We start from the raw sequence: 24,813 nt of genomic DNA on the forward strand, positions 1-24,813 counted from the left end.
GAACATAGGAGGGGGTGACAAGGTACATATTGGGGGATTCTGGAACAGAAATCTATTTCTTTTAACGTTTCCAAAACAATGTAATAGGAGGAAACACCCAAACCTTCCATTCAGTGTGTATGGGATCGGGCAGATCCTTGTATTATGTAGATGATGGAAAGGAGATTGTACAATCAGATTGTATAGTGTATGGTCACCTTTAGGGCTCATTCACACCAACAATTAATCTGGCCATACACAAGGAGATTATCAAATGAACGTCCGTACAAACTTCCATATGACAATTCTCATCAGTACATTCAATGACTCCCATGGTGAATGTCCTTTGTGCTTGGAATGTCCCGTGTGTTTGGAATGATGGACTTTCCGGAATGAAATCTCATTCACTGCTAGAAATTTCTTCATTCCAGAAACATTTTCCATCCGACTCCTTCCAATTTCCTCATCACCGCCATCACACACTTCCATTTCCCTCCACTAACCAGAAGAGAATGGAGGGAAGGATCTTCCAATGAAAAGATTGGAAGGAGATTGTACGAGTGTATGGGCAGCTGAACAAGGCGATGTTCCCGATGTTCTATGGCTTCCGTCACCATCACAGAAAACAATGTGAGGTTGTATTGTTTGTGCCGAGCGTTCCCACACCTTGTATAATATTCCAAAGAGCCCATAGAATTCTATAGAAGAGAGCCTAACACCTCATTACACCACACAACAGCGCCCCCACACTGCACACCAGAGAACACGCATTATACACACAATAACATGGGCTGTGTGCTGTGACTGAGCCCCAATGTTACCTCCCCTCCCCTCCCCCTCTACTGGAATTGTCCAATCATGCCCTCTAATATTAGAGAGAGTGTCTGTACTTCTCATTACATGTAACCTCCCCTCCCCCATACACAGCCCAACCCCATACACCGCCCCTCCCCCATACACAGCACAACCCCATACACAGCACTTCCCCATACATATCCCTCCTCCATACACAGCCCAACCCCATACACCGCCCTCCCCCATACACAGCCCAACCCCATACACCGCCCTCCCCCATACACAGCCCAACCCCATACACAGCCCAACCCCATACACAGCCCTCCCCCATACACAGCCCTCCCCCATACACAGCCCTCCTCCATACACAGCCCTCCCCCATACACAGCCCTCCCCAACTTCTCACTCCTCCCCCAAACACAACCCTCCCCTCCCCCATACACAGCCCTCCCCCATACACAACCCTGCCCCATACACAGCCCTCCCCAACTTCTCACCCCTCCCCCATACACAGCCCTCCCCGTCTTCTCACCCCTCCCCCATACAGAGCCCTACACACCTTCTCATCCCTCCCCCATACACATCCCTCCCTTACTTCTTACTCCTCCCCATGCACATCCCTCCCCAACTTCTCACCCCTCCTCCATACACATCCCTCCCCAACTTCTCCCCCCTACACATCTCTCCCCTGCCTTCTCACCCCTCGCCCCCATACACAGCCCTCCCCATCTTATCACCCCTCCCCCATACACAGCCCTCCCTTACTTCTCACCCCTCCCCCCTACACATCTCTCCCCTGCCTTCTCACCCCTCGTCCCCATAAACAGCTCTCCCCGTCTTCTCATCCCTCCCCATACACATCCCGCCCCGTCTTCTCACCCCTCCCCCATGCACATCTTTCCCCACCTTCTCACCCCTCACCCATAAACACCCCTCCCCCATACACACCCCTCCCCACCTTCTCACCCCTCCCCCATACACATTGCTCCCCAACTTCTCACCCCTCCCACATACACAGTCCTCCCCGTCTTCTCACCCCTCCCCCATACAGAGCCCTCCACACCTTCTCATCCCTCCCCCATACACATCCCTCCCAGCCTTCTCATCCCTCCCCCATACACTTTCCTCCCCCACTTCTTACTCCTCCCCATGCACACCCCTCCCTAACTTCTCACCCCTCCTCCATACACAGCTCTCCCCAACTTCTCCCCCCTACACATCTCTCCCCTGCCTTCTCACCCCTCGCCCCCATACACAGCCCTCCCCATCTTATCACCCCTCCCCCATACACAGCCCCCCCTGACTTCTCAACCCTCCCCCTACACATCCCTCCCCTGCCTTCTCACCCCTCGTCCCCATACACAGCTCTCCCCGTCTTCTCATCCCTCCCCCATACACATCCCGCCCCGTCTTCTCACCCCTCCCCCATGCACATCTTTCCCCACCTTCTCACCCCTCCCCCATAAACACCTCTCCCCCATACACACCCCTCCCCACCTTCTCACCCCTCCCCCATACACAGCCCTCCCCAACGTCTTACCCCTCCCCCCGACTTCTCACCCCTTCCCCATCCACAGCCCTCCCTGACTTCTCCCCCCTCCCTCATACACAGCCCTCCCCATCTCCTCACCCCTCCCCCATACACAGTCCTCCCTCATGCACATCCATCCCCCCTTATCACCCCTCCCCCATACACACCCCTCCCCACTTTCTCACCCCTCCCCCATACACAACCCTCCCCGACTTCTCCCTCCTCCCCCCTACACATCCCTCCCCGACTTCTCACCCCTCCCCCATACACATCCCTCCCAGATTTCTCACCCCTCCCCTATACACATCCCTCCCCGACATCTCACCCCTCACCCATACACATCCCTCCCCGACTTCTTACTCCTCCCCATGCACATCCCTCCCCGACTTCTCATCCCTCCTCCATACACAGCTCTCCCCAACTTCTCCCCCCTCCCCCATACACAGTCCTCCCTCATGCACATCCATCCCCCCTTATCACCCCTCCCCCATACACACCCCTCCCCACTTTCTCACCCCTCCCCCATACACAACCCTCCCCGACTTATCCCTCCTCCCCCCTACACATCCCTCCCCGACTTCTCACCCCTCCCCCATACACATCCCTCCCAGATTTCTCACCCCTCCCCTATACACATCCCTCCCCGACATCTCACCCCTCCCCCATACACATCCCTCCCCGACTTCTTACTCCTCCCCATGCACATCCTTCCCCGACTTCTCATCCCTCCTCCATACACAGCTCTCCCCAACTTCTCCCCCCTCCCCCCTACACATCTCTCCCCTGCCTTCTCACCCCTCGCCCCCATACACAGCCCTCCCCATCTTATCACCCCTCCCCCATACACAGCCCCCCCTGACTTCTCACCCCTCCCCCCTACACATCCCTCCCCTGCCTTCTCACCCCTTGTCCCCATACACAGCTCTCCCCGTCTTCTCATCCCTCCCCCATACACATCCCGCCCCGTCTTCTCACCTCTCCCCATGCACATCTTTCCCCACCTTATCACCCCTCCCCCATAAACACCCCTCCCCACCTTCTCACCCCTCCCCCATACACATCGCTCCCCAACTTCTCACCCCTCCCCCATACACAGCCCTCCCCAACGTCTTACCCCTCCCCCGACTTCTCACCCCTTCCCCATCCACAGCCCTCCCTGACTTCTCACCCCTCCCTCATACACAGCTCTCCCCATCTTCTCACCCCTCCCCCATACACAGTCCTCCCACATGCACATCCATCCCCACCTTATCACCCCTCCCCCATACACACCCCTCCCCACTTTCTCACCCCTCCCCCATACACAACCCTCCCTGACTTCTCCCCCCTCCCCCCTACACATCCCTCCCCGACTTCTCACCCCTCCCCCATACACATCCCTCCCAGATTTCTCACCCCTCCCCTATACACATCCCTCCCCGACATCTCACCCCTCCCCCATACACATCCCTCCCCGACTTCTTACTCCTCCCCATGCACATCCCTCCCCAACTTCTCACCCCTCCCCCATACACACCCCTCCATTTAACAAAAAGTTCTAACAACTTGTCTGCTTTCCCTGCGCAAACAGATTCCAACAAATAACCTCACATGTCACTTCCCTCCCTCATACACTCCCTATAGATCACCTCCCCCTCCCCCACACAAATGATCAATTTATCCAACTGTCCATCCAGAGCCTCTGGTTTATAGACCGGATACATCCTAAATATAGAACCATTTATCCAACTATAAAATCAATTATTTTTATTTTTATAGTGCAGCTTTTTTTGATTTTCTGGGTATTTTCTGTGTTATCGCACTGTATTGCTGCTGCTCTCCATAGCTTCTTTCCTTTTTTGCCAGCGCAGTTACATTCTTGTTTCTCTCTATATTTATCCAACTATAGTGTCATCCCAGAGAATGGAGGGAGGGGTCCTCTTTGTGAAACCCCCTCCCCCGCACTGTGATTGTAGTCAGCATGGCCCCAGGGCATCTGTGGGGGAGGGGCTCCCTGTGAGGAAGCTGGCTCACAATGTGATTGGAGTCTTCCCAGATCTGTAGTGCAGACAAAGAACGTCCCTCACACCTCTCAGCCAAGACACGAAGCCTCCATCTTCCATCGGGGACACGGAGGAGAGACAGAGAAGATCCTCACACAGGACAGAGCAGAATCAGCTTCATGTCTACAGTCTGCACATTGCAGGCCTAGGACCCCCACAAGGTGGAAAGACACTTTAAGGAGAACTTTCCCCTGATTGTGGACAACTTTTGAGCAGGAGGAAGAGGAGCCGAGAGTTGGGAGAGATTTCCCCCTTCATCTGCAGTCAGAAGTCACCCGACCATAGAAGACCCATCAGAGGAACCAAGAGGGACCATCCGAGAGGACCCCAACCATAGAAGACTCATCAGAGGCATCAAGAGGGACCATCCGAGAGGACCCCAACCATAGAAGACTCATCAGAGGAACCAAGAGGGGCCATCCGAGAGGACCCCAACTATAGAAGACTCATCAGAGGAACCAAGAGGGACCATCCGAGAGGACCCCAACCATAGAAGACTCATCAGAGGAACCAAGAGGGACCATCCGAGAGGACCCCAACCATAGAAGACTCATCAGAGGAACCAAGAGGGGCCATCCGAGAGGACCCCAACTATAGAAGACTCATCAGAGGAACCAAGAGGGACCATCCGAGAGGACCCCAACCATAGAAGACTCGTCAGAGGAACCAAGAGGGACCATCCGAGAGGACCCCAACTATAGAAGACTCATCAGAGGAGCTTCACATCAACGTCCAGACCAGGACACCATGAGCCAGGTATTCATCTCTCACTGAGCACCACTACCTTCCCATCCCCCACTGCCTTCCTGTTAAGCTCCTTGTTTCTCCACTGCCTCCCAGTTTACCCCACTTCCCCCTATCCAACCCCTGTCCCTCACTTTCTCCTGTCCAGCCCTCTGTCCTCTCGACTCCCCCTTCCCAACTTCACCGCCCCTCTGTCCCTTTATTGTCCCTTTTCCACACTTCTGCCCCCCCCCTAGTTACCGTCCTACCCCCCACTTCCCCCTGTCCAGCCACTGAGCAGCAGTGCCTACTGTTTCTCTATTGAGAACCTCTTACCCCCCTTGCTCCTTCCCCCTTTTTCCTACTAATCACTAATGCCAATCATTTCCCCCCGTGAACACAATTATTTTTAAAATCAACTGATATTAATAGCGGGCATCCCCCCCCCCCCACACACACACGCACACTGTCTACAAATAACAGGAATTTATCCCTCTTTTTCCTATCTAGTTCCCTCTCTCCCCACTTCCTCGTCTACTTCCCTCTCCCCCACCCCCATCTATTTCCCTCTCCCCCACTTCCTCATCTACTTCCCTCTCCCACCACTTTCCCATCTACTTCCCTCTCACCCCACTTCCCTGTCTACTTCCCTCTCCCCCCACTTTCCCATCTACTTCCCTCTCACCCCACTTCCCTGTCTACTTCCCTCTCCCCTCACTTCCCCGTCTACTTTTCCCCACCACAGACCCCCACAACCACCGGCCAAGGGTTTTGGGGATGAGGCCCAATATAGGGACAAGGTGTTTTGGGGGGACCCCAAGAAACCCTCTGCATGTTGAGGGCATGTGTCCCGGTATGGTTCAGGAGGGGAGGCGCTCTCTCGACCCTCCCCTTTTTCCTGCAGCCTGCCGGGTTGCGTGCTCGGATAAGGGTCTGGTATGGATTTTGGGGGGACCCCCACACCATTTTATTTTTATTTTAGGGTGGGGTTCCCCTTAAAATCCATACCAAACCTTAAGGGCCTGGTAATGGACTGCTGGGGGGGGGGGACGGGACCCACACCATTTTTTTTCAATGATTTTTATGGATATTTCCGATAATACATTACAGCCGCAAGCAATTTTAAATTCAATTTTTCCTTTATAAACACGGGAAAGATGCCCTACTTTACAGGCAGACTAAGGGGACCCCCCAGGCACGATAATTAAAGGAATATTTCAGTTTTATTGTTTCACTTTAAGCATTATTAAAATCACTGCCCCCGAAAAAAAATGACATTTTTAAAACTTTTTTGCAGGGCAGGACCCGGGTCCCCAAACACTTTTTATGACAATAGCTTGAATATAAGACTTTAAAATGAGCACTTTCAATTTCTCATGTTCGTGTCCCATAGACTTTTGCCTGTTCGCAAGTTCTGGTGCAAACAGAACTGGGGGTGGGGGATGTTTGGCTCATCCCTAATGATAACTATTCATGCTCTTTATTATTGTATATATTAGATAGATAGTTAGGATATAAGGCTGATGTTTATATTTCCCTCAATTGTTTGGGTGGTATACCACACATACATTGTACATAATGTCTGATATTTATCTGCCTTGTGTGAACTACCATTCACTTATGTATATGTTACATATGTTTATTTCATGTGGTACCCCCCTTGTATTACTGTTATTATTATTCCTTTCCTTGTTTCCCCTCCCATCCCAGCTTTTGCCAGGACATTCACTCTCAGGCTTGAAGGCTCAAATTATTATTTTTTTCTGAAAAACTACGAGATGTAGTTTCCTAGGCAGGGGGAGGATGTAGCACCCTGATGTTTAGGCAGAGCTGCTCCTGAATTTATTTGCCGAGTGATAGATGCCATGGTTAATTGTTAGGGGCATAGGCGTGCACACAGGGTGTGTCGGGTGTGTCTAGGCACATCCTAATCACCCCATGTGCATTAGCATTATCCAGGAGCAGCACCATGTGGGTGGTTGAGGGTGCCAGTGTAAATGCCCCCATTATATTAAAGTCTAGGTTCAACCTTAGGAACACATTACATCCATATTTAGGGTGTACCGTAATATGCTCTCAATCAACTGTCTCCCACCATCAGAGCACCCTTCCTGTGACAGCATGTGGCGTTCATGTGTGTTTGAACTTTGGAGTGCACACCCTAATGCAATAGGCTGCGCACACCTATGGTTAGGGGTCAATTGATCTCACCCTAATTCTGGAATTGCTGCACCTCTCTCTTCTGGCACTAGGTGGCCGGGTATCTGGTGGCATTAGATAAGACAAGGGCATTGCAAGGAAAGATTAGGAATAGATATGATGTCTCAACCAATGGATAGGGATTTTCTTGAATCCCTTGGCCTGCTGGGAGAGCCTATTTATTTGGGTGAGGTCAGGTGATCGGTGTTCTGTGCCACCTGGACAGCTGTCTGGGTGGATGTGTGTTGTGCTGCCCCAGGCTGCTAGGCCAGAGCCTGAGGCCTATCCCGGGGACATCTGGCTGCTAGGCTCTCTGAGGGCCTATCCAGAAACAAGAGAGCAGCATAGGGTTGGGATGGCGGCTTGCAGTCCAACCAGAAGTGATGGTTCTGACGGCTGGAGAACCAGTCATGGACGGAGGTAGAGAAGAAGCTTTTGCCACTAAGGGACCATCCACCTTATTACAAGGGACCAATGTGAGTAGCTGAAGCAAGTACCAGAGCAGCATTCTCACCAACCGGGGACGATGAAGAATTGGGAAACTTCAGCAGGTTTCAAGCCAGGGACCCAACCAGCGGAGGTGATGCTTGCAGAGAAGCCTTGTGTGTCAAGCCAGGGACCGAGCCAGCCAGCGAGGTGACACTTGAGGGGTATCTGTGAGTGCCAAGCTAGGGACCCAGCAGGGAGGCGGGGGAGACGATTGAGGAAGATACTGAGTGAGAAGGTTAGAAGAGCTCAGGGGTTTCAGTGGCGGTGGATCAACAAGTCCAGTGAGAGAGACTGGGAGATCAGTGGAGTGAAGATCTACAAAAGGAGATTGTAGAGGAAGTAAAGAAGTTTGGTACAACTTGTGTTAGAAACTGTTATAAGACTGTTGCCATAGGAGATGGCTTCCTTACTCGTGCAGATGTGGTGCCTTGCTGGATGGCTTTCCCTGCACCGCTGTCTACCTATAGAAGTCTCAGAGTCTGCCAATTTACATTGCAACTACTAAGGGTGTCCTGGCCAAAACCCTCTCCCCCATAGTTTGGTGTGTCTGGCACCCATTATGTGCCAAAGGGGGCCCGGGACCTTACTACATTATAATTGATGTCATTTTTATTATATTTTCAGAGTGGAAACCTCAGTAATTCTGAAGTTGATGTTAAAGAAGAGATAAAAGAAGAGGATGATGTGGGGGATGGGGTGATGGAGGAGTCAAAGTTCCTAAAAGAACACAAAGATCTGTACCAGGACACCATGGTGGAGACATCCAGCTACATGAACCCCCCAGAGAGATGTCACCATCCTCTGTATTCCCGGGATTCCCCACAGGAAGATCTCACCATCCCTCATTATTACAAGGTTGGTGGGATGGAGCATCTAGAACATGGATGGAGATGTGTGGATTTTATATCTGTGATGTCACAGTAATAAATCTTCTATCTTACAGATGATATTTTCTCTCATTTTCCTGATTTAGAGTGGAGATCCAATCGATATAGAATTTGAGGTGAAATCAGAAGAAGAAGAGAGGTATGTGAGGGATGATCAGCAGTCTATGGAGAAGGATGGAATAACGGGGACATTTATAGAGGAGGACACTCCTACAGAGATCAGCACAGGTGGGTCATTAACACGAAATACATTCCTCCACCCATACTGCTCACTGATTGGTCCAGAGTAGGGCGGGGGCTGGGTGATATCAGCCTGTAATCCCCTGGTCACTTTCCTGAGCTGTGTTCCCCATCCTGTATTCCTGGATTTCTCTCGGATAATCTTCCTTCTCTGTGCTGCAGACACAGTTCATGTATCTAGGATGGATTTATGGAGATTCGGGGGGTTCAGCTGGCAGCAAAATGTTGATTTTCTCTATAGGTGTTGCTTGTCTTAGACATCTGGGGATTGTGTCTTCGGTCTTCTGTCCCATACCCGGATCTAGCGAGATCTCTGACAGAGGAATTCTCCCGGGGTTACTAGTTCTGTTGTTTGCTGGCAGTGCCGGGTGGAGGGATATGTCTGTATAGCAGAGGTAGGTAACCTTAACGAGGTGGAGATCTACCTGAACAACATGGATGAGTCAAAGATCACCAGGCACAGTATTGCCCAGTGTCACCTCCTCAAACCTGAGTTATCCCTCTAATTGCCATACTACTGTGTCACAATAGTGTGCATTGCACCGCAATCATGGGTGTAAATCAGGTGGTGAGGAGGCAACATATCACCTCCTCACCACCTGTCAACACACACTTGGATCACTTTTCAGAGGAGCAGCAGTGTACTGCCTGCCAATTTTAACCCATTTAAGTAAATAAGGGCATTATGGAGGAGCCCCACAACTTCATGCTTCTGTAAGGTCCAAGGGGTTAAAGCAGGTGGTGAGAAAGCAACAATGCTGCCTGCTTTAACCCCTTATTTTCTGTACTGCACAAGGTTGCAGGGCACTTGCAGAGTGGCCTCATTCACTTGAATGGGTTATGCTTGGTAGGTGCGATACCCACATACTATGACACCCACCAACCATCAACCATGACACCCACCAACCACCAACCATGTCACCCACCAACCATGACACCCACCAACCACCAACCATGACACCCACCAACCACCAACCATGACACCCACCAACCATGTCACCCACCAACCACGACACCCACCAACCACGACACCCACCAATCATGACACCCACCAACCATGACACCCACCAACCATGACACCCACCAACCATGTCACCCACCAACCACGACACCCACCAACCACGACACCCACCAATCATGACACCCACCAACCATGTCACCCACCAACCACCAACCATGACACCCACCAACCATGTCACCCACCAACCATGTCACCCACCAATCACGACACCCACCAATCACGACACCCACCAACCATGACACCCACCAACCATGACACCCACCAACCATGTCACCCACCAACCACCAACCATGACACCCACCAACCATGACACCCACCAACCATGACACCCACCAACCATGACACCCACCAACCATGACACCCACCAACCATGTCACCCACCAACCACGACACCCACCAATCATGACACCCACCAACCATGTCACCCACCAACCACCAACCATGACACCCACCAACCATGTCACCCACCAACCATGTCACCCACCAATCACGACACCCACCAATCACGACACCCACCAACCATGACACCCACCAACCATGTCACCCACCAACCACCAACCATGACACCCACCAACCATGACACCCACCAACCATGACACCCACGATCTATGACACCCACCAACCACCAACCATGACACCCACCAACCATGACACCCACCAACTACCAACCATGACACTCACCAACCATGACACTGTTATGACTGATTTCTGATTGGGACTCTAAAACAAATAGATACTGCAGCTGCAGGAACAGATTCACAGGACTCAATCACTGTGTTTAAAATGTCCGTTCAGTGTCAAAATTTATTATTACATGTTACTTTATACATAAGATAAGAAAGGGGTGGTGTGAGATGTTATTAAAAACTAACAAATAGAAATATGTTATTAAGAGCTAAACAAATAGAAATATATTATTAAAAGCTAGCGAATAGAACAATTGCAAAAGTAAAACATTGAGAAGGGAGGGGGGAGTAGAGAGTGTTTAGTAGGAGAGGTTTCTGTGTGTTAGGTGAAGGTTACAGAACACTAAAGCAAAGGAGGACAAAATGGAGTCTCTTGTGCTTAAATGAACAGTACAGTGAATGTCCATGTCATTTCCCTCCTTTTGTTTATTTGACACCATTCTTCTCCGCGTTACATTCAGCCGATTGCTGGTAACTCCTGTTACATTGGCGCAGAGAGACGGCGTCCTGTTCAGCTCTCTCCTAACTTTCTCACAATAATGGGTTCATCAGGGCTGGTGGACCATTTGTTGGTACAGCGGGTAGTCACACGGAGGCACAGCCTGATGAGGAAGTAAATGACAAATATGAGAAATAGGAACATCACAATGTAAGCGCCTAGTTTCTGTAACCATGTTGCTATACCATATAAAAAATCACCAAAACCTCCTAAAGCCTTAAAGGGGTTCCATCCATCTTTAGCAATATCTCTGGCCTTATTCTGTAGTTCTCTTATCTTAGCAAGATGTCCTTTAATAATGTCCTCATTATCAGAAATGTATATACAACAGTCGGTGCGAAATAACTTACACATCCCACCTTGAGCTGCAGTGAGAAAATTCTGCGTTAATCTGTGCTCTAATACTACTTTTTTAATCTGAGCCATTTCTTCACTTAATAAACCTATATCAGTGGTAGTAAGGTTAATAATCTCATCTACAATTCTAGTGTAATTATTTATTCTTTTCATTGCTTCAATTCCCCATCCTGTCCAGGAAGGGAACCACGACCATGCCATGTCGCCTTCAGTGAACAGCTCTCTTTTGAACACTAAAGGGTATTCCGGACTTTGATCGGCTCGCACTGTATCTTTGCGAACAGCCAAAGCAGGTGCTAACTTCCCAATATAACATGTACCTGTAACATTAGTAGGAAGCCAGGCGTAAGCTTTATTTCCACATATATAATATAACCCTCTACGTATGGACTGTATGCCTGCGCCTAAGAAACTGGAAGCAATAACATGGAATCTCAGGTAACCGATATTTTCACATATTGGGAACTGTGAACAATTTGTACTATAAAGGGTTCTATTTAGTTCTGGATCTGGAATATAATAATATTGACCATGGTTTCCTCCATAAACTGTAATCTTTGCCCTGGTGCAATCTGAATTGCCCAACCGTGTACATTTAGTGTTAAACGGGCATGTAATGTTTAAACAAATCTGTGGAGTGTCTATCTGTTTTGAAACCATCAAAGTTATTGATCTGTGCTCATTAGCTGTGGAGACGACGTATGAGCCATTTATTCTGGTCCTGTTTAGATCAGCGAATTTGAGAGGCATTGCTATCATGGGTATTGTTCCTGTTTGGGGATGTAAGTGAGAACACACCCAGCAGTCTCTAGCGTTGCTATGGGTTGCATACAATTTTAACATTTGTATGAAAGGGTTATGTTTCCATGTCTCAGTTCTCACAAACAACAAAAAGAAAAAGAACAACATCATCATTTTTTCAAAGGATATCATCACTTCAGTATTTTCTTGCAGTGACCGGCGTGAATCCAGGGGGGCTTTCCTTCCAACTTGACTGCGGAACCGGTTGTCAAAAGCACCAAATTTTGGTTCTAGTGGCTTTCTGACGTGTCGCTTGACCACCACCCAGTCACCTGGTTGGATTCTGTGAATACCTGAAACAGAATCTGGGTCGGGGATAGATTTATAAACACCTTCATGTATTTTATTCAAAGTTCTTTGCAAAATCTGAACATATTCTAACAGACTAGAGTGAGAAGCCTGCAACTGTTGGGGAAAATATAGCCCTGTTTTGGGTGGCCCTCCAAATAAAATCTCATAGAGGGACAGCCCATGTGGTTGTTTAGGGGTAGTTCGTACAGAATATAGGGCTTCCACCCATCCGTTTCCTGTATCTGCTTTAATTTTTGCACATCTGTTTTTCAAAATTCCATTAAGTCTCTCAACTTTACCACTACTTTGTGGATGATAAGGTGTATGGAAAGCTTGCTGTATGTGAAGGGCTCCCATTACCTCTTTCATTACTTCCCCAGTAAAACGGGTTCCTCTGTCACTCTCAATAGTTTCAGGAACTCCATATCTACAAACTATTTCATTCAAAATTTTCTTTGCTGTTGTTTTTGCATTTGCTTTGGCTACCGGCCAGCACTCTGGCCAGCTTGAAAACATGTCAATACAAACTAAAGCGAACTCATAGGTGCCTATTCTGGGCATCTGAATGTAGTCTATTTGAATTCTTTGGAAGGGGAAATCTGGCCTAGGAGAATGCTTTTGGGGAACATGGACAGGCCTCCCTGCATTGTACAGAGCACAAGTGAGACATGAAGCACAAAACCTGGCTGCAAATGCACTAAATCCAGGTGCTATCCAATAGCAGTCAGTAAGTGCCACCATCGCGCCCTTAGCAAGATGACTGACGCCATGTGCCAGTTGTGCTAAAACTGGGTACAAACTCCTGGGTAGACACCACCTGTTGTCAGCGCTCCACAGGCCCTGCTGATTTTGGGTAGCATTACATTTGATCCACTTATCCTTCTCTTCATCAGGGGCCTGGTTCTGCAACTGAATTAGAGTCTCTACATCCCACTGCTCTTGATGAGGGGAATCTGTCCCCGCTACCTGGGCGACCCCTACAGTGGGTGTGACTCCCAATGCCATAAGGGCAGCATCCTTTGCTGCTTGGTCCGCTAAAGCGTTTCCTCTGGCTGTCATGTCATTTCCCCTTGCATGCCCTTTTACCTTCAAGATGGCAACTTCTGCTGGTTTCTGAAAGGCCTCAAATAGCCGCTCTATGAGTTTTGCATGTCTCACTGGCTTCCCTGCACTAGTCAGGAAATTCCGTGCTTTCCAAATAGGCCCAAAATCGTGAGCGATTCCAAACGCATATCTGCTGTCAGTGTAAATGTTTCCCCTTTGATTCTCTAGGAGATGACACGCTTTGACTACAGCACACAACTCCGCTTCCTGTGCTGACATCTGAGGTGCCAATGCCTCCTGGTGTAAAATGGTGTCTGTAGTAGTTACAGCAAAACCTGTGTGTGGCTGACCATCATCGGTGTAAAATCTGGAACCATCTACAAATAAGTGTGTGTCACAATCTGATAAAGGCTCATCTTTTGCTGGTGTGACAGAGGCCCTTTCTACCTCCATCAGAGCCATACAATCATGAGAAAAACTCTCTGATTCTACATCAGTACCATTTGTTGCATCTTCCTCATCAAATATAGGAAGAAGAGTAGCCGGATTTAAAGTAACACACCGTTTGATTGTTAAATTCGATGGAGCAAAAAGAGCAGACTGGTACTTGTCAAATCTACTGGCAGACACATGTCTGGTATTTACTTGATTCATGATTTCCTGTACTGCATGTGGCACATACAGGATCAGAGCAGAATCTAGTACAAGCTCAGTTACTTTGTCTAGCAGCAAAATGCAGGCTGCTATGGCTCGCATACAACTGGGGGAGCCTTTAATGACAGGGTCTAATGAGGCTGATACATACATCACAGGCCTCTGTTTGTCTCCATGTAGCTGGGTGAGTACACCTGCAGCAAATCCATTGACTTCATGACAGAACAACGAGAAAGTCTTATTATAGTCAGGAAGTCCAATGGCGGGAGCTTCAGACAAAATTTTAATAAGCTCCTTCATCTGCAATTCATTTTCCCATGTGAGGTCGAAAGGGTTTCTAGTGGTAGCCTCATATAGAGGAGCCATAAGTTCTGATGCATTTGGAATCCAGTCCCTACAATATCCCACTAACCCCAGGAAGGCACGTAGTTGCCATACATTTCTTGGCTTTTCAAATTTTTGTAGAGTTTTAACTCTATCTGGGGTTAGGTGATGGATTCCATGTGAAATGCAGTGACCCAGGAAGATCACTTTCTCTTGGCAGTATTGTAGCTTATCTTTGCTAACTTTGTTGTTACTGTTATAGAGAAACATGAGAAGGCTTACGGTTTCTCTGCTACAAATGTCTTTTGTATCAGAACAAATAAGCAAATCGTCTATGTACTGAAGCAAGACTGTGTTTGGGTGTGAGGGGGACCATTGGTCCAATACCTGCTTTAACGCAGTATTATATTCAGAGGGGCTACTCACACAGCCTTGGGGCAATCTTGTCCATGCTAATTTTTGGGCGTCATTGGTAAACGAAAAAATATGCCAGCAATCTGGGTGCAGAGGCACCGAAAAGAAAGCATTTGCAAGATCAATCACTGTAAAGCAGGTGCTGGAGGCAGGTATTCCACTTAGTAAAGTGTGGGGATTGGGCACAATCGGGGTATCTGCCTCAATTATTTTGTTAATGGCTCTCAAATCATGCACCATGCGGTATGTCACCTGCCCACCCTTCTTGTCTGGCTTCTTTGCAATTGGGAACAGGGGTGTATTGACTTGGGACTTAATTGGTACAACAACCCCTGCTGCTTTCAGCTGAGTGATTTGATCCTTTATCCCCTCAGTCTGAGCAATACTCAGTGGGTACTGTTTAATCTTTGAGAGATGGGCTCCTGGTTTAATTTTTATCATGACTGGGGTGCAATCCAGCAGACCTACATCATATTTGCTGGTGGCCCATAATTCATCAGGAATCACTTTCAATTCTGGTGGAAATGGCGGAGTGGAGTCTTGAATTAAAAATACTCCACACGCAGTATTTAAAACTTCTCCTGACAGACTACTGACCACTTGGACTCCTGTAGGAGTGTAGTCTATGTTTGCTAAAATTTGATTCAAAACGTCAGCTCCCAAAAGATTGGTAGGAACTGTGTCTGAAACTAACACTTTAGTGACAATTTCTGTTTGCTGTCCTAGCCTGAGTTTAAGTGGCTTGGACTCAACCAAATCAGTAGAGGTCCCGGTTAGGCCAACACCAGAGATAACATTTGTAGATAATAATCCTGGAGGTAAGTCCTCTATATTAAAAACACTTCGGCTTGCACCAGTATCTATTAAACAGGTTAATTCTGTTTCTCCTCCAGGATAGGGGAGTTCTCGTAAAAATACTTTTACTCTGGCCTCGGGACCATTGTCTCCCCTATTTAACATGATTGATACTGGCATGCCATTTTCCTATGCCTGATCCACTGCTTTTGGCAGAGAACTGGGATCAGCATGAGGTGCCTCTGAGCTCTTTTCCAGTCTACGGTCAGGAAGATGGCAGTATTTGGCTATGTGTCCTTCCCCATCACAATTGTAGCATATGATTGGTCCCCTATTGCCACGATTTCTGACATTGCCTTTACCTCTTCCTCTACCTCTCTGCTTCCCCACATACATAACCTTGGGTTTGCTGTCTTTTTGGTTAATCCTGTTTTCTATGGATAACAGGATAGGCAGGACGTCTCGAATAGACATATTGCCTGCCTCAGGCCTTGCTGTGAACAACTTTTCTTTCAACTGGGGTATTAAACCATCAAGAAACCTTTGTTTCACCAGTTGTGTAGATGGACTTGCAGTTTCTCCCGCCTTCTCTTCCTCTATTTTAATGCCTGCTTCCTCAGCCATATCACTTAACCTCCTCCAATAAGCCCCTGATGCCTCCTCTTTCCCTTGCTTGGCATTCATAAATTCAGCATGTCTGGTTTGTCCATATATTTGGGGCAATTTTTCCTTCAATTTCTCACAAACCTCCCGTCCACTAACCATCTTACCTAGATTTTTTATGTCTACACCACATTCTTTAAGTATATAACCAGACATGTTGCTTCCCACTGCTTTAATAAGAAGCTGATGAATGTCAGTAGCAGAAGCCTCATATGCTTCCTGTGCAGCGCTAAGTTTGTTTGCAAACCCAATTGGATTCTTTCTAGGGTCTCCCAATCCCTCTAATATGGATCTCATATCTTGGGAACTAAAAGGTACATGCCATTTAATTTGAGACTTACTGTCAACAGCATTACCTTCAAAAACTAATTGGGTTCTGACAGGATAAACTGCAACAGATTGATCTATGACCGGGGCAGAAGGGGCCGCATCTCCCTTCTTTCTCTCTTCATCTTGCTGCCACAATTTGGAAATTATGGTTTGCTCCGGAAGTTCAGACTCTATCTCTCTCTTTGTCTGGCCAAAGCCTTAAGTTCAGAGAGATCTAGTTTTGCATATGTGCCTTTGGATTTATGCCAATCATCTGTTTCTTTTTTTTTTTTTTTTTTTTCAAAAGATTTTTATTGTGTTTCCATAAAACAAAGTACAGATACTAGACATCTCATATCAGTTACACATCACCAATAAAAAAAAAAAAAAATAAACGGTGTAAGTGAACAGACAGTTTAAACATTAGCAAATAGTCTGAAGTACAATCTCACATTGGAAACATTGATCTAAATTACACATGTTCAACCATTCACTATGAAAGAGGCTTTGGAGAAATTGGTAAATACCCTCAAAAAACAAAAAAACAAAACAGCATTCGTGTTTGCGTGTGTGGAGAGTATTGAGAGGGTCTAGGATCTGCTCATTGGAATAGTACCGTAGCAAACTGAACAAGGGAAACAGGAAAAAATTTAGGGGGAAGGAAGGAAGGGGTAAGGGGGACATTCTCGTTTGGCATACTCAGTGTGTATAAGATTCAGGAAAAAGAAGGGGGGGGAAGGAAAGAGAATAGAGGGGGATGGGGGGAGAAGGACTAATAGGAAAGACCTAAGGTGAAGATGAACTTCTTGGTTATACAGTTGGGTGAGGTAAGTCCCTAAGAAGGACTACAATAGGTCCGCCACTCGCCGCTCGCAGATTCTGGATTAAGAAAATATTCATTTGGAAAGGCCAATGGTATCGGGCATACGATAATGGGTGTGAGTAGGTAGTAAGTAAGCAAGGGAAAGGTTCCAGGAAGTACAGAGTCATCTGGAAATGTAGTAGTAAGTATTCAATTTAGAGTGGGTGTCGGGATAGTTTACGAAAGGTATCAGTGGTTCGGAAGTGTTGCCAGGGAGCCCACTTCGAACTAAATTTGGACGGGGTATCATTGTTAATGTGGATGAGTTCCTCCAGTTGTGCTATCTTATCCACTCTCCAAAGCCATGTAGTAGCGGAGGGGGTAGTAGAAGATTTCCAGTGGAGTGGGATGCATTGTTTGGCTGCACTGAGTAGGTGGAGTGTCAGAGATTTACGATAAGATGGATTATAGGGAACTTTGTGGTGTAAAAGAAAAAGGGCTGGGTTGAAGGGTAGATCTGTGCCTGTAATTTCGATAATCAGTGAATGTATTTTCTGCCAGAAAGGTTGTATGGCCGAGCAGAGCCACCATAAGTGTAGGAGAGTGCCACGGTGAGTTTGGCATCTCCAACAGGTGTCCGAAACCTGAGAATCCCAGGAATGGATCTGAGCAGGGGTTCTGTACCATCGGCATTGAAGCTTGAAGCCGTTTTCTTGAGTGGAAACATTAAGTGTGCCCTTATGAATATTAAGAAAGATATTTTCCCAATCCTCACTGGAGAGGGATAAGTCGAGGTCTTTCTCCCAAGCCTTGCAAGCCAATGAATCTCCCGGAGTGTACCTTTGATATAAGAGGGAGTGTGTTAGGGAGATGAGGTGAGTCAGAGGCGTTTTGGAGGCGCAAAGGTTCTCAAAGGGGGTCAGAGGTCGGTTGCAGTCCGTTTTTTTGTTAGTGTGAAGTAAGTAATGTCGAATCTGCTGATACGTCCACATGGGAATGGGAGGTTTCTTCAGGTCAGTGGCTATTTGCTGTGCTGTGAGTAGTCGGCCCCTCCTGTAGAAAGAGGATATCGATATCGGGGTTTGTGTCCAGTGTTTAATAAGGAAGGATTCGTGCATACCCGGGAGGAAGTCTGGGTTCATTTTAAGTGGAGTCAGAGGTCCGGGTGTAGATGAAATACCGTCTTGTGTACAAACGGTTCGAAAGCACGCTAGTGTCGGGGCAATAAGTGGGTGGGATTTGATCTTGGGGAAGACATGAGCATGTCGTATCCAAGGTATAGAGTGAAGTGGAGAGTCTATAAATGATGCTTCCAGGTCAACCCAGTCTTTATATGGAGAATGAACGTTCCAGTCAATTATTCGCGTCAGGTGGGTAGCTTTATAATAATTGGCAATATCTGGGAGGCCTATGCCACCTTTACTTTTAGGTAGAGAGAGTTGAGAGTAGCTGATTCTGGGTCTATGCAGACCCCACAGAAAATTGGAGCAGGTCTGTCTGTATGATTTGAAAAAGGCAGGCGGGAGTTTAATTGGCACTGCTTGTAGGAGGTATAGGACGCGAGGGAGGATGTTCATTTTTAAGATGGAGGCTCTGCCAAACCAGGAAAAAATTGGTTTATTCCACTGTTTTAGGTCTGTTATGATCTCGTGTAAGATAGGCACATAGTTTTTCGCATAGAGATCATTCAAGTTTTTTGTAATATGAATGCCCAAGTACTTGATGGCTCCATCAGTCCACTGGAATGGAAAGTTGAGCTTACACTGTTGAGTAATGGTGGTGTCCAAGGATATGTTGAGAGCGTATGACTTATTAAAGTTAATTTTAAGATTAGAAAGAATGTTAAATAGTTTAAATGATTTTAGGAGGGACGGGATCGTAATCAAGGGATTGGTCAGGAATAATAGGATATCGTCCGCGTAGGCGGCAATTTTATAGTCTTTGGATCTGGAACGAAATCCTGAGATGTCTGGATTCTGTCTCAGACTGTTTAAGAAAGGTTCCAATGTGAGTATATATAGGATAGGGGATAACGGGCATCCTTGTCTGGTCCCGTTTTGTATGGAGAAGGCATTCGATAGGGTGTTGTTAACTCTTATTTTAGCTCTCGGTGAGGTATATAGAGCGTTGATGAAGCATAGTAGTTGGGGTCCCAGACCAATGGTTTGAAGGACACAGTGCATGTAGTCCCAAGCAACCCTATCGAATGCCTTCTCCGCGTCGAGTGAAAGAAAGAAACCTTTTTGTCCGGTGCTAGTAATTAGATGGTGCAGATTGATAGCTTTTATCGTGTTGTCCCGTGCCTCTAGGCCCGGGACAAACCCAACTTGGTCAGGGGAGATCAATGTGGGGATGATCGGTAGGAGTCTGTTAGCGATAATTTTAGAAAACAATTTTAGGTCCACATTGAGTAATGATATTGGTCGATAATTTCCAGTCTTAGTCGGGTCTTTGTCACCCTTCGGAATGACTACAATTTGGGCCTCCAGCATGTCATGATGAAGGGGTATGGTGTCAGAAATGGAATTAAAGGCTCTTATGAAGGGGTCCTGGAGAATATCTGAAAAGGTCTTGTAATAAACCGCTGGGAGCCCATCTGGGCCTGGGCTTTTGCCTTTTTTCGTCTGTTTGAGGGCTTTTGTCCATTCCAGTGAAGTGATGGGACCATCTAAGTCGGATATTATGTTTGGGTTTTGGATGGTCGGGCAGAATTTATTCAGGAATTGTTCCATCGTCTGTCGTCTGGTAAGAGCGGCCTCGGGGGATGAGTCAGGTAGTTTGATGTTGTATAGATCAGAATAAAATTTTTCGAATTCCCTAGCTATGTCCTTGTTGGATGTAAGTTTTGTACCAGAAGATGTATATAAAGAGTGCACTGTGTTCTTAGATTGTTTGGCTTTTAAGGCTCTGGCCAGAAAGTGGCCACTTTTATTACCGAACTCATAGAAGAGTTTCTGGGAGAGCCAGTATTTTTTCTTAACAGATTTTCCCAGCTCTTCTTGAATTGAGGAGCGAACTTGCTGTAATTCCTGGAGGGTCTGCTCGGCTAACGTACGTTTATGTGCAGTTTCAAGTGTCTTAAGTGACGAGTAAAGGTCGGATAGGTGACGTTTTCGTTCCCTGTTAATTTGGGCTGAGATCGATATCAGTTTCCCACGTATCACACTTTTGTGGGCGGCCCATTGGGTGATAAAGGACGTGTCCTGCGTATTATTTTCTATGAAGTAATCATTGAGGCATTGCTGAATTTGCGCCACTCGGGCGGCATCAGTTAAAATGTTTGGATCTAGTTTCCAGACACGTGTTCGTTCTTGAACAACCGGGAAGAGGAGAGTGATCGAAGTGGGGTGATGGTCTGAGAGAACCATAGGTTCAATCGTCGCTTGTGTGAGATACGGAAGATCGGTCTGTGTCAGGAATATATAATCTATTCTTGAGTACCTGTCATGAGGATTAGAATAGAATGTGAAATCCTTCTCTGTCGGGTGGAGAGTCCTCCATGTATCGTGTAAAAGAAGAGTTTGGAGAGACAACTTGATTTGTCTAAGGGCCCTAAAGGGGAGGTGGGAGGATCCTGTAGAAGTGTCCATGTGAGGATCTAGGGGGACATTAAAATCGCCCCCTAGTATCAATATGCCAGATTGAAACGTCGTCAAATGGTTCATAATCGTCCTAAAGAATGGAACCTGAGCCGTGTTAGGGCTATATATATTAGCTAGTGTAATGGGCCTGTTGTGTAGGGATCCTTTAATGAACACAAATCTACCTTGTTCGTCTATCTTTGATTCAGTGATTTGGAGAGGGGTGTTTTTAGATATTAGAATGGAGACACCTTTGGTTTTAGAGTTGGGAGTGGTGGAGTGGTAACCGGTCGGGAAATAGTAGTTGGCAAATTTAGGGGCAGACTGAGACTTAAAGTGTGTCTCTTGGATAAAAATAACATCTGCTTTCATGGATTTCATTTGAATTAAAAGTTGGGAGCGCTTTTCTGGGACGTTCAATCCTTTTGCGTTTAGGGATACTACTTTGAGGGAGCTAGAGCCCGGTGCCCGTGGGGATTTTGGTGGACTCATGACAAATCAGAGGGTATTGAATTTGTATAAAAGGGGGCGGCGAGTGGCGGATCTGCAGAAGTATAAGTGAAAGAAGGATAGGGTAATGGAGGGGGGTGAATTACACAAAGAGAAGGGGAGGAGAGAGGGGACGAGGGGGTGAGGTCACGTAGAGGTAACAAATAAAATCAGGTAAGTGGGGGGGAGGACAGGGGAAAACAATTACTGGGGTCAGAAGGTCTAAAAAGAACCTTCCTGACTAGAAACAACACCAGTACGGGTCAGGGAAGTCTCACGGAGATCCCTGTGGTGGAGGGTGGAAGGTGGTCGAGCAAAGATAGGTGTGTACTCTATATCCCTTGAGGTCAGAAGGGAGTGAGGAGGATACCAATATCAAACAGGACTGAGAACTGTATAATGGGGAGGAAGCGAGTAGAAAGCAGCACTAGACTGTGGGGGCAGGTTTGAATGTATGTTTATATCCGGGGAATGAGCATCTTAACCGTCAGCATCTTAAGGGGGACCTAGTTGACAGCCTGAACTGGGATGGGATGGGATGGGGGCCTGATATCGTGAAAGTGGAGACCCAGGGTTGCAAATGTAATAGAAATACAAAGTGCTATCACTTTCCGTGAAGTAGTGGGGATAATACACATCTGGGGACAAAGAGAAATATCAAACATGTAAAATAAACAAGTACAAGTATCCTAGAATAAGAGAAACAAGACATTTTACATACGTTGCATTAACAAGGCAATCACATATCATAAACATTGCAATGAATAAATTTGCAGAAAAAAAAAGATTACGTCACCTGAGTCCAGTCACCCCACTAAATAATGAGTATAGGGGGATCTTACTGACAGAACCAACTTGGAATCGGTAAATAAAGAACAACCGAAAACTTGTATGGGGCTCAGCAGCTGGGCTAAGCAAAGTTAGTATAGTAGGAAAAAAGGCAATCTGGAGTAACAAGACAGTACCTGTTCTCTTGATAAACGTCTAGCTGGTCCATCGGACTAAAGATAGGACAATGAGTGGGATCGTGTTATTCCAGTCCTCGGAGGTTAGCTGAAGGGTTATGAAGAAAACCAAAAATAAAATGAATGCTAGAGAGTGAACCAATGTAAGAGTCAATGGAGAAGTTTGTCATATCTCTTAGCGTAGGTTAAACATCCAGAGCAATGTCTGTGGAAAATCGTGGCGGGGAGGGAGTAGGGAGGGTGTGCAACAGCCACGGGGAAAAAGAGGGAAAAAAAAAAAAAACAGAAACAACATGGCTGACGGGTTAACAGCAAAACATGAACAACTGTGAGAACCTTCTTTCACCAATAGATTCTGGAAAGGTAGATGTTGGCGGAAAGACTTGTAACCGCAGCGACGCTGAGTAAGAGAAAAAACCAGTATGCCTCACAAGGCTAAGATAACTTGGTAGTAAGTTTAATGAACTGTGATCCAAAGCGTCATGCCATGAAGAAAAGGATCTTTATGATCTCCTTGGTTTCCTATGATCAGGAGAGGCAGTGGGGCTGAGGTTACGTACGTTGCCATGGGCCCTTGAAGAGGAGGCGGGTGGGTGAGCTCTCCTGCGTCTGCCTATGTTAAAGTTACCTGCCTCAGCTATGCCTTCCATGGAGTCCACTCTGCGTAGCAAAGGAAGACGGAAGTCACTGTACCAATCGGGAACCTCCACGGGTGGCAAATTAAGGGTGCTGCAGAAGTGTTCTAAATCTTCAGGGACCCTGAGATTGACAGTGTGCCCATTATAGGTGACAGAGAGACAGAGAGGGAATTTCCATCTATAGGGGATTGCACGCACCCTTAGCAGATCAATAATGGGTTTGAGCTCCCTTCTTCTCTGTAAAGTGATAGCCGACAAGTCCTGAAATAGTTTAATCTCAGCTCCTTGGTGGTGTATTCGGCCCCCATTCCTGGCTTTTCTCATAATTTCCTCTTTCAGTAGATAATCAGCTACACAGCAAATAACATCCCTAGGGGGGTCAGCCTCTCTCCCTCTGGGTCTCAGGGCCCTGTGGATGCGCTCCATAATAATAGGAGTGTCAGGGGGCCTTTCTAGGAGGCCATTAAAGATGGATGTGACTGCTTGTGTAATCTGTGTGGGCTCTATGGATTCTGGAAGGCCTCTTACCCGTACATTGTGTCTTCTTCCCCGATTATAGAGGTCTTCCAGATGGCGGTTGATGTCTCTGAGGTGGATAGCGTGGGATTCGGAGACTTGTTGAACGTGGCAAAGGGAGGCGTCATGGCGGGCCTGCGTCTCCTCAATGTCCTCAACCCTCAGGGCCATCGACTGGAAGTCGGCGCGCAGTTCCGCAACTGCAGCTGCAAGGGCTCCCTTGATGTCCGCCGTCATGGCCCGTAGATCCGCAAGGCTAAGTGCCTGCGAAGGCGGCGGGTCGGGAGAGTGCACCTGCGGGCTCCGGCTCCTTGATCTGTGAGCTCCCCTGCCATGCGGAGAAGATTCGCGTCGTGCGGCGAGCGGTTCGGGCGTCGGGCCTCTAGGCCGCGCCCGAAAGATCTCCGGTATTTTTTGGCCGGCGAGGATGTCTTGGCCCCTGGAAGAGCGGGCGGGTAGTCCCGAGGAGTTTTGTGGCGTGCTCCCCATATTTTCTGTGGGTTAGGTAGCCGCTGGAATGATCGCTGGACCTCCGGGAGAGAGAGCTTCAGCAGCGTGCGTCCATCTTCCTCGGACACCAAGCCACGCCCCCCTGTTTCTAAGATACGAGCCAAATCCCTCTTTGTAGGTTGATATGGGGCTGTTAAACCTCTGCTCTCTACTATATTGCCCAGCTCATCTTTTGTATGTTCCATGTAATCTAATTCTTTTGCTTTTGTGCGTGGACCCCTTAAAGCCAAACTGGCAGCCACATAAGGTGGGGGGTCCTCCTCCATAGAGTCTTCTGGCCAAACGTAGTAAATTTGGGCAGTACTTTTATTAAACATCTCCATCAAGCCAGTTTGATTTGCTACTTTAGCTTCTGTCTCCCATGTGCAAGCTATTCTCCACGTTCCTTCACTGCACAGTAGTGGGCCATAATCGTGCAGAAAAGTTTGCCATACTTGTAAATCAAAAGTCCCTTCAGATTTTAAAGGTTTAGCTGTTCCCTTTGTCCATCCTACCCATTTATCTAGGGGCTCAGTATAGGCGGAACCGTACCTTCGGTTCATATATTCTCTAGCGCTCATCTTGCGCTG

At 47.4% G+C, this 24,813-nt stretch overlaps 1 pseudogene; it reads left to right on the forward strand.

The window, feature by feature from the left end:
* LOC143956757 (uncharacterized) overlaps positions 1-24,813 on the forward strand; it is a 381,180-nt pseudogene that overhangs the window by 76,573 nt on the left and 279,794 nt on the right.

This window comes from Lithobates pipiens, unplaced genomic scaffold (assembly GCF_037356315.1).
Source record: "Lithobates pipiens isolate NorthernLeopardFrog02 unplaced genomic scaffold, aLitPip1_a1.2 Scaffold_41, whole genome shotgun sequence".
Taxonomy (NCBI): domain Eukaryota; kingdom Metazoa; phylum Chordata; class Amphibia; order Anura; family Ranidae; genus Lithobates; species Lithobates pipiens.